Source organism: Hipposideros armiger, unplaced genomic scaffold, assembly GCF_001890085.2.
Source record: "Hipposideros armiger isolate ML-2016 unplaced genomic scaffold, ASM189008v1 scaffold_228, whole genome shotgun sequence".
Taxonomy (NCBI): domain Eukaryota; kingdom Metazoa; phylum Chordata; class Mammalia; order Chiroptera; family Hipposideridae; genus Hipposideros; species Hipposideros armiger.
In genome coordinates this window covers 738,287-749,209 of record NW_017731578.1, presented here as the reverse complement: position 1 = coordinate 749,209, position 10,923 = coordinate 738,287, and positions in this window count along the sequence as shown.

Sequence of the window (10,923 nt, the reverse complement as noted above, 5' to 3'; positions counted from 1 at the left end):
CAAGGAACTTCCAGAAGTAATCTTCACTTCCTGCATAGCTGGATCCGGGGTCTCAAATGATATTCTTGAAGTTACTTCCTGTTTCTTGTTTCTCATGTCTGCTTTTGTCCCTGTTGCATTTATTCTCAATAAACAAACTAAATGGTAGGTTCCCAGTTTACGTTCAACAAACTCAACAATCCCAGCAAAAAGAGAGCATCCCTTTCCTGATAATTCTAGCAATGTCACCAGGATCAGTGGGTCGCACTCCCTGGCCAAGCCCGAGTCACATGGCCTGCACTGGAGCAGGAGGCAGGGACCCGAGAGTGAGGACAGCCGCCCGCCCGCCGTCTCACCTAAACCCACCAGGCTGAGAGCAGGGACGGATGAGCTCACGGAAACACCAGGGTGCGTTGGCATAAAAGGGGGACACTGGCAGGCAAAGTGGCCAACACAGACCACATTCCTCCTGGACATCCCACCACCCACACACCCACTTCTTTCCCACGTATGATTTTAAAATGCTCCCATCCCAAACCCACAGCTGTATTGTTTACAGCAGCAAATGCACTCCCCTTTCCGCCCACCCCAGAAGACAGCCAGCCAAAGGCAATGCCAGGGCCTGCCCCCCAGCACGGAGCCCAGGATCGGGGGCTGTTTGCCTCCCTCTCCATCAGATGCAGATACTTCCTCTAGGACTGGTACCCTAGAGCCAAACGATGGCCACGCTCAAGACACACAGTTCACGGTGTCCAGGACCAAGGGCGTAATCACGATTTCTTTAAAAATCCCATTTGGAAAGAACAGAAACAGCGCACAATGGCATTGGTCCATAACATACTCTGTACCAGACAGTCAGCAGTAAAGGACCGGCAGGTGGGAGGCTCTTGCTCAGCTAATGAGCATGGTAGCGAGAATTCAAGATGGCGCCAGTTCCTGGTATTCACAGCCTATGTAATCCCATCCCCGGAGTGTGGGCTGGACCAGGTTACTTACTTGCTTCTAACCAACGGACTGGAGCAAAGATGATTAGGATGCATGAGATTGTGACGTCCATGTCGCTAGCCGACTCTCGCCCTTGCTGACTTCAACAAAGCTAGCTGCCGTGTTGTGAGCTGCCCTATTGGAGAGTCCTCATGGCAAGGAGCTGAGGGCAGCTTCTGGCTAACAGCCCCCAAGGAACTGAGCCTCTCAGTCCAATTGTCTGCAAGGAACTTAATAGTGTGTCACTTCTTTGCTTTCTGTCATCTCCATGAGCTAGTAACCCAAACCAGTTCCCTCACTGAGTCACAGGCCTTGAATCGAAACCCTCATCCAGGGTATTCTCGCTCGAGTCTTAGCTGAATGGCCTCCATGAGACCCCAGAGCAATGAAAATGAAAACAGCCGCCTTGGGAATGGGGAAGCAAAGCGGATCTGCCTCCTGCTGCAGAAAGTGTGTCACTGTGCCATGGCATAGGACCCAGCCAGGTGCGCATCTGAGGGCGGTGAGTTGCAACCTACCTCTTGGCCTCGTCCAGGTCCCAGTTTCCCCACTGGCCAGGATTCTTGATGGCAAGTGACAAAATCCCTAGTGAAACACACACACATGCATGTGTGCACACACACATTCACGCACACGGAATGGAATGGCCCATGTTACTGCCAAGTCCAGGTGTGGATGGGCTCTCACAACAGCTGCATCCAGGTGCCTGGCTCCAGGGGCCCCCATCCATCAATCAGTACCTAGAGAAGAAACGCGAGCATCTGTACACGCCAGGCAGTGTTTTGAGCACCGAAGTTACCAGAATGTGGGGATTCCTGCCTTCCGGAAGCTCGTGCCCTCTTGGGCAGTTTGTCTGCGTCTCTTGGGTCTGCGGTCCTATGTTTCTCTCCCGGCCAATTCTCAGGCTGGTCTCACCTCCTGGAGACAAGATGTCCACCATGGCCACAGCTCAGCAAGCCCAGAATAAAAGCCTGTGACAGTCCGAGCTGTTCCTGTAACATCAGGATGGCCCGCGTCCCCTGGCGACGGCCATGAGAGCAGTGGAACCTCCCTAAGTCACTTCTGTTATCAACATTGATCTGGGGTTAGCAAGAGTTCTGACGTCTGAGTGCCCACCTTTTCTTTCTTCAGTCACATTTCTTTCCAGAGCTGATGCCCAGAGTCTCCCACATCTTCCTCCCTCACCTGCAGGGCAGGACAGTGAGCATGAACACAGCGGTTCCTGGAGCCTCAAACATCAGTCTCCCAGCTCCTGAGGTCCACCCAGCACCTGCTCGGGCCCAGCAGCTCATCTGGCACGCCAGGTGATACAGGTGCGATGTCAGCCCCCATCCTGCCCTGGAGAGAATCTGGCTTTATCCAACTCTTCACTTACCAGGCAGGAAGTGGGGGGCGGGGGGAGGCCCCCAACCAGGGCTGAAATAATCCCCTGCCTCCCACTTGCCTGGTGAGGCATCTATGTTATCTCCGATTCTAGATTCTCCAGGGGAGCTGGGGGAGGCCAGGGAGGCGTCCGAGCAGTTCAAGTGGGGACTTGGACACTCAGAGAGGTCACCTAAGCTGCACGGTCCCCAACTAGCAAGGGCCATAACTCGGACTTGAAATAAGGCCCTGGACTCCAGGTTCAGTGCTCCCGCCTCCCCACCCCTCAGTGTGCAGACCACTGGGCGATCCCATTAGCCAGAGCCTCCATCTGCGTGAGTGTTTGGGGCAGACGTAATGGCCTCTCCTAGCCCACAACAGCCCTGTTCCTCTGCTGCCCTCCCTAGGCTCCTGAAGATGGAGCCTAATGTTCCGAGGTCTCCTTGGCTGTCCCAGATGGCCTCAGGAAGGGAAGCATTGCCAGGAGGGTGTAGGAGAGGGACGAGCCTCCCACCGCTCCCCACGGGCCCCTAGCCCCATCCTCCATTTCCCTGCAACCAGCACTCTCGCGAACAGGGAGCCGGGCGGGCGTGCCTGGCAGGCCCATTAGCCCCCAGCCCATCCTCCGCAGGCCTCCCAGCGGGTGGAGTGGGGGCCCTTCCTGCATTTATACCCAAGCTCCATTTGTGGCTTCTCAGAGGGAGCCAGGCATAGGTTTTCTGAAGGGTCCTGGGCCAGGGCTCCTCGGAGACACGGCGGTGGGGAGACGGAAGAACACAGCCAGGCATCCCTGTTCGCACAGGAAGGCACAGGAAGGCCTCAGGGGCCTCGGCCAAGGGGCACTGCGGAGGCCGCCAAGCACCAGAGCGAGGAGGGGACAGCCACCCTGGCCTGAAGGACTTCAGGTCGGGAGCAGGTGAGAGGTCTCCTGTTTCTGATCTCTGGGTGGAGGTGAGACAGCACGGTGGGGACAGGCGATGCTTTGCAGCCCCGCTAGCCCTAGGAGAGCCCTCATTGGGGTTTAGCTGGATGTCTCAACCTCTCTGATCCTGCATCTTCTAAATGAAACGTGTCAGAGGATGAAGCCCACCTCTGACACGACTGGGTAGTATATTTTCGTGTGTGTGAAAAAAAAAACTATATGTATATGCGCAGAAAACAATTCTTCAAGGATGTAATCGCACCGTTAATGGTGACACCCAGGGCGAGGGCAGGCAAGATACTTGTTTACCATTCGAATCTTTTAAAAATAAAACGATTCTGGTATCTCCTCTCTGGAAATTTGTTTGAATCTTTAAAGTACAAGGAGAAATGAACAATACGATAATAGCCATGGGAAATAACACATTTCCATGAGTCTTTAGTAGAATAGACAAGTATTCAAACAGGCTCAAGAGGACAGGAATTAAGGCAAAAGCTTAAATAGAGTCTACATTTTAAGGCATCGTCCACCAGCAAGTCATTACTGAGCGTTAACTACGTGCAGAGGGACCCAGTCAGACACAGGCCCGCTGTGGGCATCGTACTCCAAGTGACACGCCACCTGAAATGGTGCGGTGAGACGGCGCAGAGGGAAGGCGGGCCGGGGCGTGTGTGGGGGTGGTATAGAGCATACCACCCAGGCTGGGGGGCGCTCTACGTTTATTGAGCACCCGCTGCCTGCCAGAGCCTGATTCAGGCATGACTGAGACACACACAGGTCACATCACTGCGGAGAAGCCGGGCTCGACAATCACGTGGTCCATTTTCACGCCATGTATGTGTTGTTTGCTTTTATTAGGAAATAGTCACAGTTCTTGATTTCCTTTTGGTCAGTGCATTCATCAGCTGAGGAGGCCATAACAAAACACTGCAGAGTGGGGCTTAAAACAACAGACATTTATTTCTCACAGTTCCGGAGGCGGAGAGTCTGAGGTCGAGGCGCTGGCCGTTGGGTTCATGGTGAGAGTTCTTCTTGGCTTGCAGATAGCCGCCTTCTCCCTGCGGCCCTTCACATTGCAAGGTCCAGGCGGAGAGCGCCCTCTGGTGCCTCTTCTTAAAAGGACACTTATCCTATTGGGTCAGGGCCCCACCCTTATAAACTCATTTAACTTTAATTTCCTCCTTCCAGGCCCCATCTCCAAAAGCAGTTGCACTGGGGGTTAGGGCTTCAACTGATGACTTTGAAGGGGGCACAATTCAGTCCATAGCAGTTGGGATAAGGGCTCCACTCTCTTCAGACCCCCCAAAGCCTCCTTTTCTTTCCTCAATCTCGGTATTTGACCTCCCTTCTATTTTCACTGAAAAAGGAGATGCCTAAAAAAGAGCAGGGCCATCTTCCCACCGCGTCTCCCACAGCCATGGCTGGGTCCTCCACTTCCCCCAGGCGACGAGCCAGCTCCCAGCTGGGCCCACCCCTCTACCGTGCTGGGTGCCCCTCATCTGTCGCCTTCCCCGGAAGCCCTTCCTACGGCTGTGGTCTCTTCCTTGCATCATCCTCTTCTCCCTCTATGCAGCTCCATCCGCATGCAAGGACAAGTAGTAATGTCCTTCTTAAAGAAACAAATAAAACCTCTGCCTCCATATTTCATTTTTCTGCTCCCCGCCCCCCATTACAACAAACTCCTAAGAAGGTCACCACACAGCCTGACCCCACAGCAGGCTCCTCAGTGTACTTGGGGGAGGTCTCTGCTGCTGAGTGCCACCCCTTTGGGGGACTCCTGGGACCACCACGCTTAAAATACCAGCCCGCCCACCCCTTGGCACTTGGTGCGTTTCCCTTCATCCTGCTCTGTTATCTGCTGGTTTCACATAAGAGCCGTGCCCCGCTCAGAAAAGTTATCCCATCGGAAGCTACGTTCCCCCTGCTTACCGACCACCACCCTCTCCAGGGAGGAAGCAAGTGTCTGTTTTCTTGTCCCCAGTGCCCCAGGACCTGGAACAGCCCTGGCCCAGTCTGCTCGTAGTCAGCATTTGCAAGTGGACACCGAGTGACCATTAGGAGACGCCCAGGTGCTCTGAGGACCGCTGTCCAGGCCCCTGGGTCCCTGACCCAGAGCAGGCAGGCGCAGGCTGGGCCTGATGTGCACAGGGAGGCAGGGAGGGGTGTTGGTCTGGGGGCCCCAGTGTCACAAGGACTCTGGGCAGCAGTGTGCATCCCCGCCCTCCCCACTCAGTCTATGTCCTGCCTTCTAGAAGGTCTGCTAAACATTGCTTGGTGTGGCCTTTGAGTGGACGCATGGTCACCGAGCCCCACAGCATCAGAGGAGGGGTATCGTCAGCTAGGGAGGGTGGGGAGTGTGGATCTGAGCCCCCAGAGGAGCCTCGCTCAGTCCTTCCCAGGGACCCCTTCACCTGGCCTCTCCCAGCTGCCCTCCGGCCTCAGTACCTTGGCCTCACCCACCTTCTGAGTCCCCACCTTGTTAGTTCCTCCTGGGGACAGTAGCAGGTAATCATGTCTAATTGTGTGTTTCCTCCCCTGGACTGTGAGTTCTATGAGGATGGGCTTTGTTCATTGTGGTCGTCGCTGTGTATGTGCTGTGTGTGCATGTGCACATATATCCATGTATGTGTGTGGTGTGCATGTATGTGTGCATATATCTGTGCTATTATATATGTATATGTGTGATGTATATGTGTGCATGATGTAGAGATATGCATGTGTACTATCATATATGTATAGCGAGCGCTACATGTGTGAACACATATACATGTATGTGTGTGGTGTGCATGTATGTATACATATCTATAAATGTAATGATATCTATCTGGCACATAGTATAAGCCTGATAAATATTATTTAATTTTGTGTTGAACCTAAAGGAGAGACCTCTGATGGTAGCCACAGGGCAACTATGGAGGCTGGAAGCAAAGAAACAATAGAGATAAGTGAAAAAACAGTTCTTGAAATACAAACTTCTGGCAAACTGATAAAGAAAATAAAAGGAGCAAAGGCACAAATAAAAAATAGCAGAGAGAATTAAATTTTTAAAAATTATAAAAATACTGTGTAAAGTATTATACCAATAAACATGAAACCAGAAAGCATGAACAATTTTCTAGAAAAATAATACTACCTACTCTAACTGATGAAGAGATTAAAAATCTGAATAGACTGAAAACATTAAATAAATTGGAGTTGTAAGATTTTTTTTCAAAGCCATGTATATCCACTAACACAAAGAAATTACCAGACCAGATGGTTTCACCTTCTGCCAAACCTTCAAAGAAAGATAATCCTTTCATGATACAAATTGTTCTTGAGGGTGGAGAAAAAGAGCACTCTCTCCAAGTCATTTTCTAAAGCCAGGATAACCTTAAAGCTTTGGAATTAAAAAAACAGACAGAGATAACAACAGAAGACAAAATTATGGTCACATAATTATTTCACTTATGAACATGGATGAAAATTTTCTAAATAAAATCATAGCACCCTGGACAGGGGAAAACCAAGCAAACTAAAATATGATTTATCCTAGAACTATAAGAGGGAACAAACACCAGAAAACCTATAACTATATATTCTCCACAAACATAGACTAAGGGAGAAAAAAATAAAATGAGTAAGCAGATGCAGAAAAATTACGATAAATTTTATTATTCATTTATGATTTAAAAAAAAACAATGGTCAGAAAACCAGGAAGGGAATTTTCTCACCTCTATAAAAAATAATACCACAAACCTAGAGTAAACATCATATCTAATGGAGAAACTGCAGACACATTCTCTTTAAAATTAGGTAGATTCTAGTCATTGTTCAGCAGAGCACAGATGTTCTGGGCTGTGCTATAAGACATGAAAAAAATAAATTGGAAGGCGCCGGCCGAGTGGCTCAGTTGGTTAAGAGCTCGCTCAAGAGTTTGAGCTCTGAGCAACAGCGGTTCGAGTCCCGGCCCGAGCTGAGCAGCCGCTGAGCTGCCAACAGGTAGCAGGATGGCTCAGCTTAAAAAATAAAATTAAATAAATACATAAATTGGAGGTGTGAAGATAGTTGCATAGAAAATCAGAACATTTCATAAACTGATAGATATGATCAAATAAATCAGGATGTTTGCCTGCTTAATAAAAACCACACAAGTTCACAGAGCTCTTCTACACCAGCGAGAATCTACAGGAAGGTCTAATAGAGGCACTTCTGTCTGTGCCATGATGGAGGGAGTGGTACTGGGCCGGCCCTCTCACTGTAAACAACTAGAAAACTGGAGAAAACATAAGGCGCAACCGTTTTCAGACATTGGACAAGCGACATCCCAGGACTGTGGACGCTGAGAAAAGAGAAATAGAAGAGATGGGTCCTGTGATCACCCCAACTTTTGGTCTGGGGGTACCCTCGGGACCCTCAGGCGTGGGAAAGCCTGAAAGAGCATGGTGGCCTCCCTGAGCTGAAGATACTGAAGTCAGACTTCAGGAAGATTGAAGTGGTTGGAATTTGAAAGCTGGGTAATCAGTCAGAAGGGAGCAAGCTACTCAGAGAAAGGACTCTAAAATCCTGCATGGGGTCCCCTTGGGTCTTCGGCTGAAAGCTAAGCTGTGCATAGGATAAAGCTCTGTGAACTAGGTGAAGAACAACTACCAAGTAGCCGTCAGCTGAACAACTACCAGAGCTCACACAAAGCCATATATATTTAAAACACAACAGTGTAGGAACAGACAAACTAATGGGGCAGGATGGAGCGTTCAAAAGCAGTCCCATGTGTAAATGGGAACTTGCTAAGTCAACAGGGAAAGGAGCGGCCATTTAGGAGATGGTGCTGAGCAAAGTGGCTCATGATACAGAGGAAAAATCACTGTATCCTTTCTTTATCCCACAGAAAAGTAGATTCTGATTGGATTCAAGACCAAACTCTAGAGGAGAAAAAGTATAAAAGTAAGAGAAGAAATTATAAGGGAATATTTTTTTTCACCTAAGGATACGGAATGACTTAAGATCCAAAAGGCACAACATTGTTGGGTAAAAAAATGTGTGGAAGTTGGTTATACCAAAATTGAGCGTATCTGTCCACCGAAGTTCACAACAAAGTTATCACAGTGAAGAGCATTCTCATAAAATCTCATACCTGCAGTGTCTAAACACAAGGAGTCAAACAACCCCTGCAAATCAAGAAGGCAAAGAAAAAAAAACACACCTGAGAAGTAGTCAATGGACACGAGCAGCCAATTCAATGAAGAGAAACCCCAAGTGTCTGGCAGATATGAACTGATGCTCGCACTCACTGGAATCCCAAAAAGGCAAGTTCAAACATCAACAAAAGTTCACGCTACAACCATCAGACTGGCAGAAATTAGAAAAGCGGATAATACCAAGTGCTGGTGAGGGGATAAGGCAACGGGCGCCCTGCTGCCTGCTGGTGGGAGTGACGCCTGGAGCAGCACTTTAGGGAAGAAACCAAACAATACTCAGTGAAGCTAAGCAGGCACATGTCGTAAGACCCAGCAATCCCACTTCCAGAATGGATCCCAGAAAAATCCTGAGCCACGTCCAAGGGGACCAGCGTGAGGATGTCGAACACAATGTTTTATGGTCAAGGGAACGAAGGAATGGATAAATACAATGGGGCCAGCACACAGCATAAAACTTTATTACTTTTATTTATTTTTTTTTAAGATTTTTATTGGGGAATTGGAGGATGGGAACAGCGCTGGGGAGTTGTGGGAAGGGGAACAGACAAGTTGCTGTCCTTTTTGTTCTTCAGTCTAGTTGTGGAGGACGTTGCTTCACTGGCCCATGTTGGCACCATCATTGTACTCTTCCTGAGTGAGGCAGTCACTCGATGGCCATTGGATGGCAGCTCACGCCGGCTGCCTGCCAGCCCCACTGCAGCCTACGCCGACGCCGGCAACTCACGGCAGCCCAGCTCCAGGTCGAGCTGTTGTTCACCATCTTAGCTGTAGAGGGCGCAGCGTCACTGGCCCTCATGTGGGATCCGTACCGGGGTCCTGCTGCTCAGAGCTGGTGTCCCAAGCCAACTCTTAACCAACGCACCACTTGGCAGGCCCACACAGTATAAAACTTTAAACCACAACAAACTATTAATACTTTTCTACAGTCACCTGTAAACATCCTAAAGGCATATTGTTGAGTTAAAAAAGAAACCAGCAAGAATTCTAAATCACAGTGACGCTGATGGAAGTTAAAAACATTTCCAGGGAACCTCTCCATTTTGACAGATGTTCAAGGATGTATGCCGAACAGGTTAGACCAGATGCAAGGAAGGGCGAGGAGCTGGGATGGAGGTGAAGAAGGAAACTTAAATGATTGGGTTTTTTTAAGATTTTATTGGGGGATTGGGGAAGGGGAACAGCCAAGTTGTTGTTCTTCAGTCCTAGTTGTGGAGGGCGCAGCTAGCTCAGTTCCAAAGTCTAGTTGCCATCCAGCTGCCCGTCAGTAGCTCGCGCTGCTCAGCTCAAGGTGCCGTGTTCAATCTTAGTTGTGTATGGGGGGTGGGGAGGTGGGCACAGCCCACCAGATGTGGGAGTACTATCAGCAACCTTGTTGTTAGGAGCACGTACTCTCACCAGCTGAGCCATCCTGCCACCTGTTGGCAGCTCAGTGGCAGCTCAGCTCAGGCGCAGCTCACTGGCCCATGTGGGAATCGAACCGACAACCCTGTTGCTCAGAGCTCGAGCTCTTAACCAACTGAGCCACTCGGCCAGCCCTGAAATAATTTTATTTGACTTTAAATGGCCTGGTGATCATGGTGTACCATAAAGTGGGGGTGTAATTAAATCTATTCTTTTGCACCCAAGGTGCAGTTTTTTAAAAAATTAATTCACAGGGCCGGCTGAGTGGCTCAGTTGGTTAAGAGTTGGCTGAAGAGTGTGAGCTCTGAGCAACAGGGCCGCTGGTTCGATTCCCACATGGGCCAGTGACACTGTGCCCGAGCTGAGCTGCCAACAGGTGGCAGGATGGCTTAGCTGGTGTCACAAGATTGCCTGTTTGATGGTGAGCTATGTCCATTCGCAACTAAGACTGAACTTGGCACCTTGAGCTGAGCTGCTGCCTGGATGGCTCAGTGGAGAGAGCTTGTGCTCTTAACAGCAAGGCTGCCAGGTTTGACTCCTGCATGGGATGGTGGCTCCGCCCACCTGCAACTAAGACTGAACTTGGCACCTTGAGCTTAGAGGCCACGAGCTGCCAACAGGAGGCCAGATGGCGACTGGTGCCCTCCACAACAAAGACTGAAGAGCAACAACTTGGCTGGTCCCCTTCCCCAATTCCCCAATAAAATCTTTTTTAAAAAATTAATTCACAGAATTTGAAGAGTACAGGAGAAAAGAAAATGATACTTACCAATAGATGTAGAAAAAGCCTTTGATAAAACTTAACAACTCTTCATGATTAAAAAAGTAACTAAACTCCAAAATAGAAGAGAGCCCCTTAACATGGCGAAGGGCCTTTGAACAACTCGGGGTCCGTCATGGTGACCCTGGTGTCAGATTCAGGAAGCGTGGGAGCCACAGGACGTGGGGGAAGGGTCAGGCCTCCTGAGCATGGCCTCCTGCCGAAAGAACCCTAGTGAGGGCCCCAGAGCATGAAGCTTGAGGGTGGGGAGAACCCTGGAAGTCCCCCGGGTCCATGCAGCACAGAATCTCACGTTGGTCCATCTTCCTTCCACAGG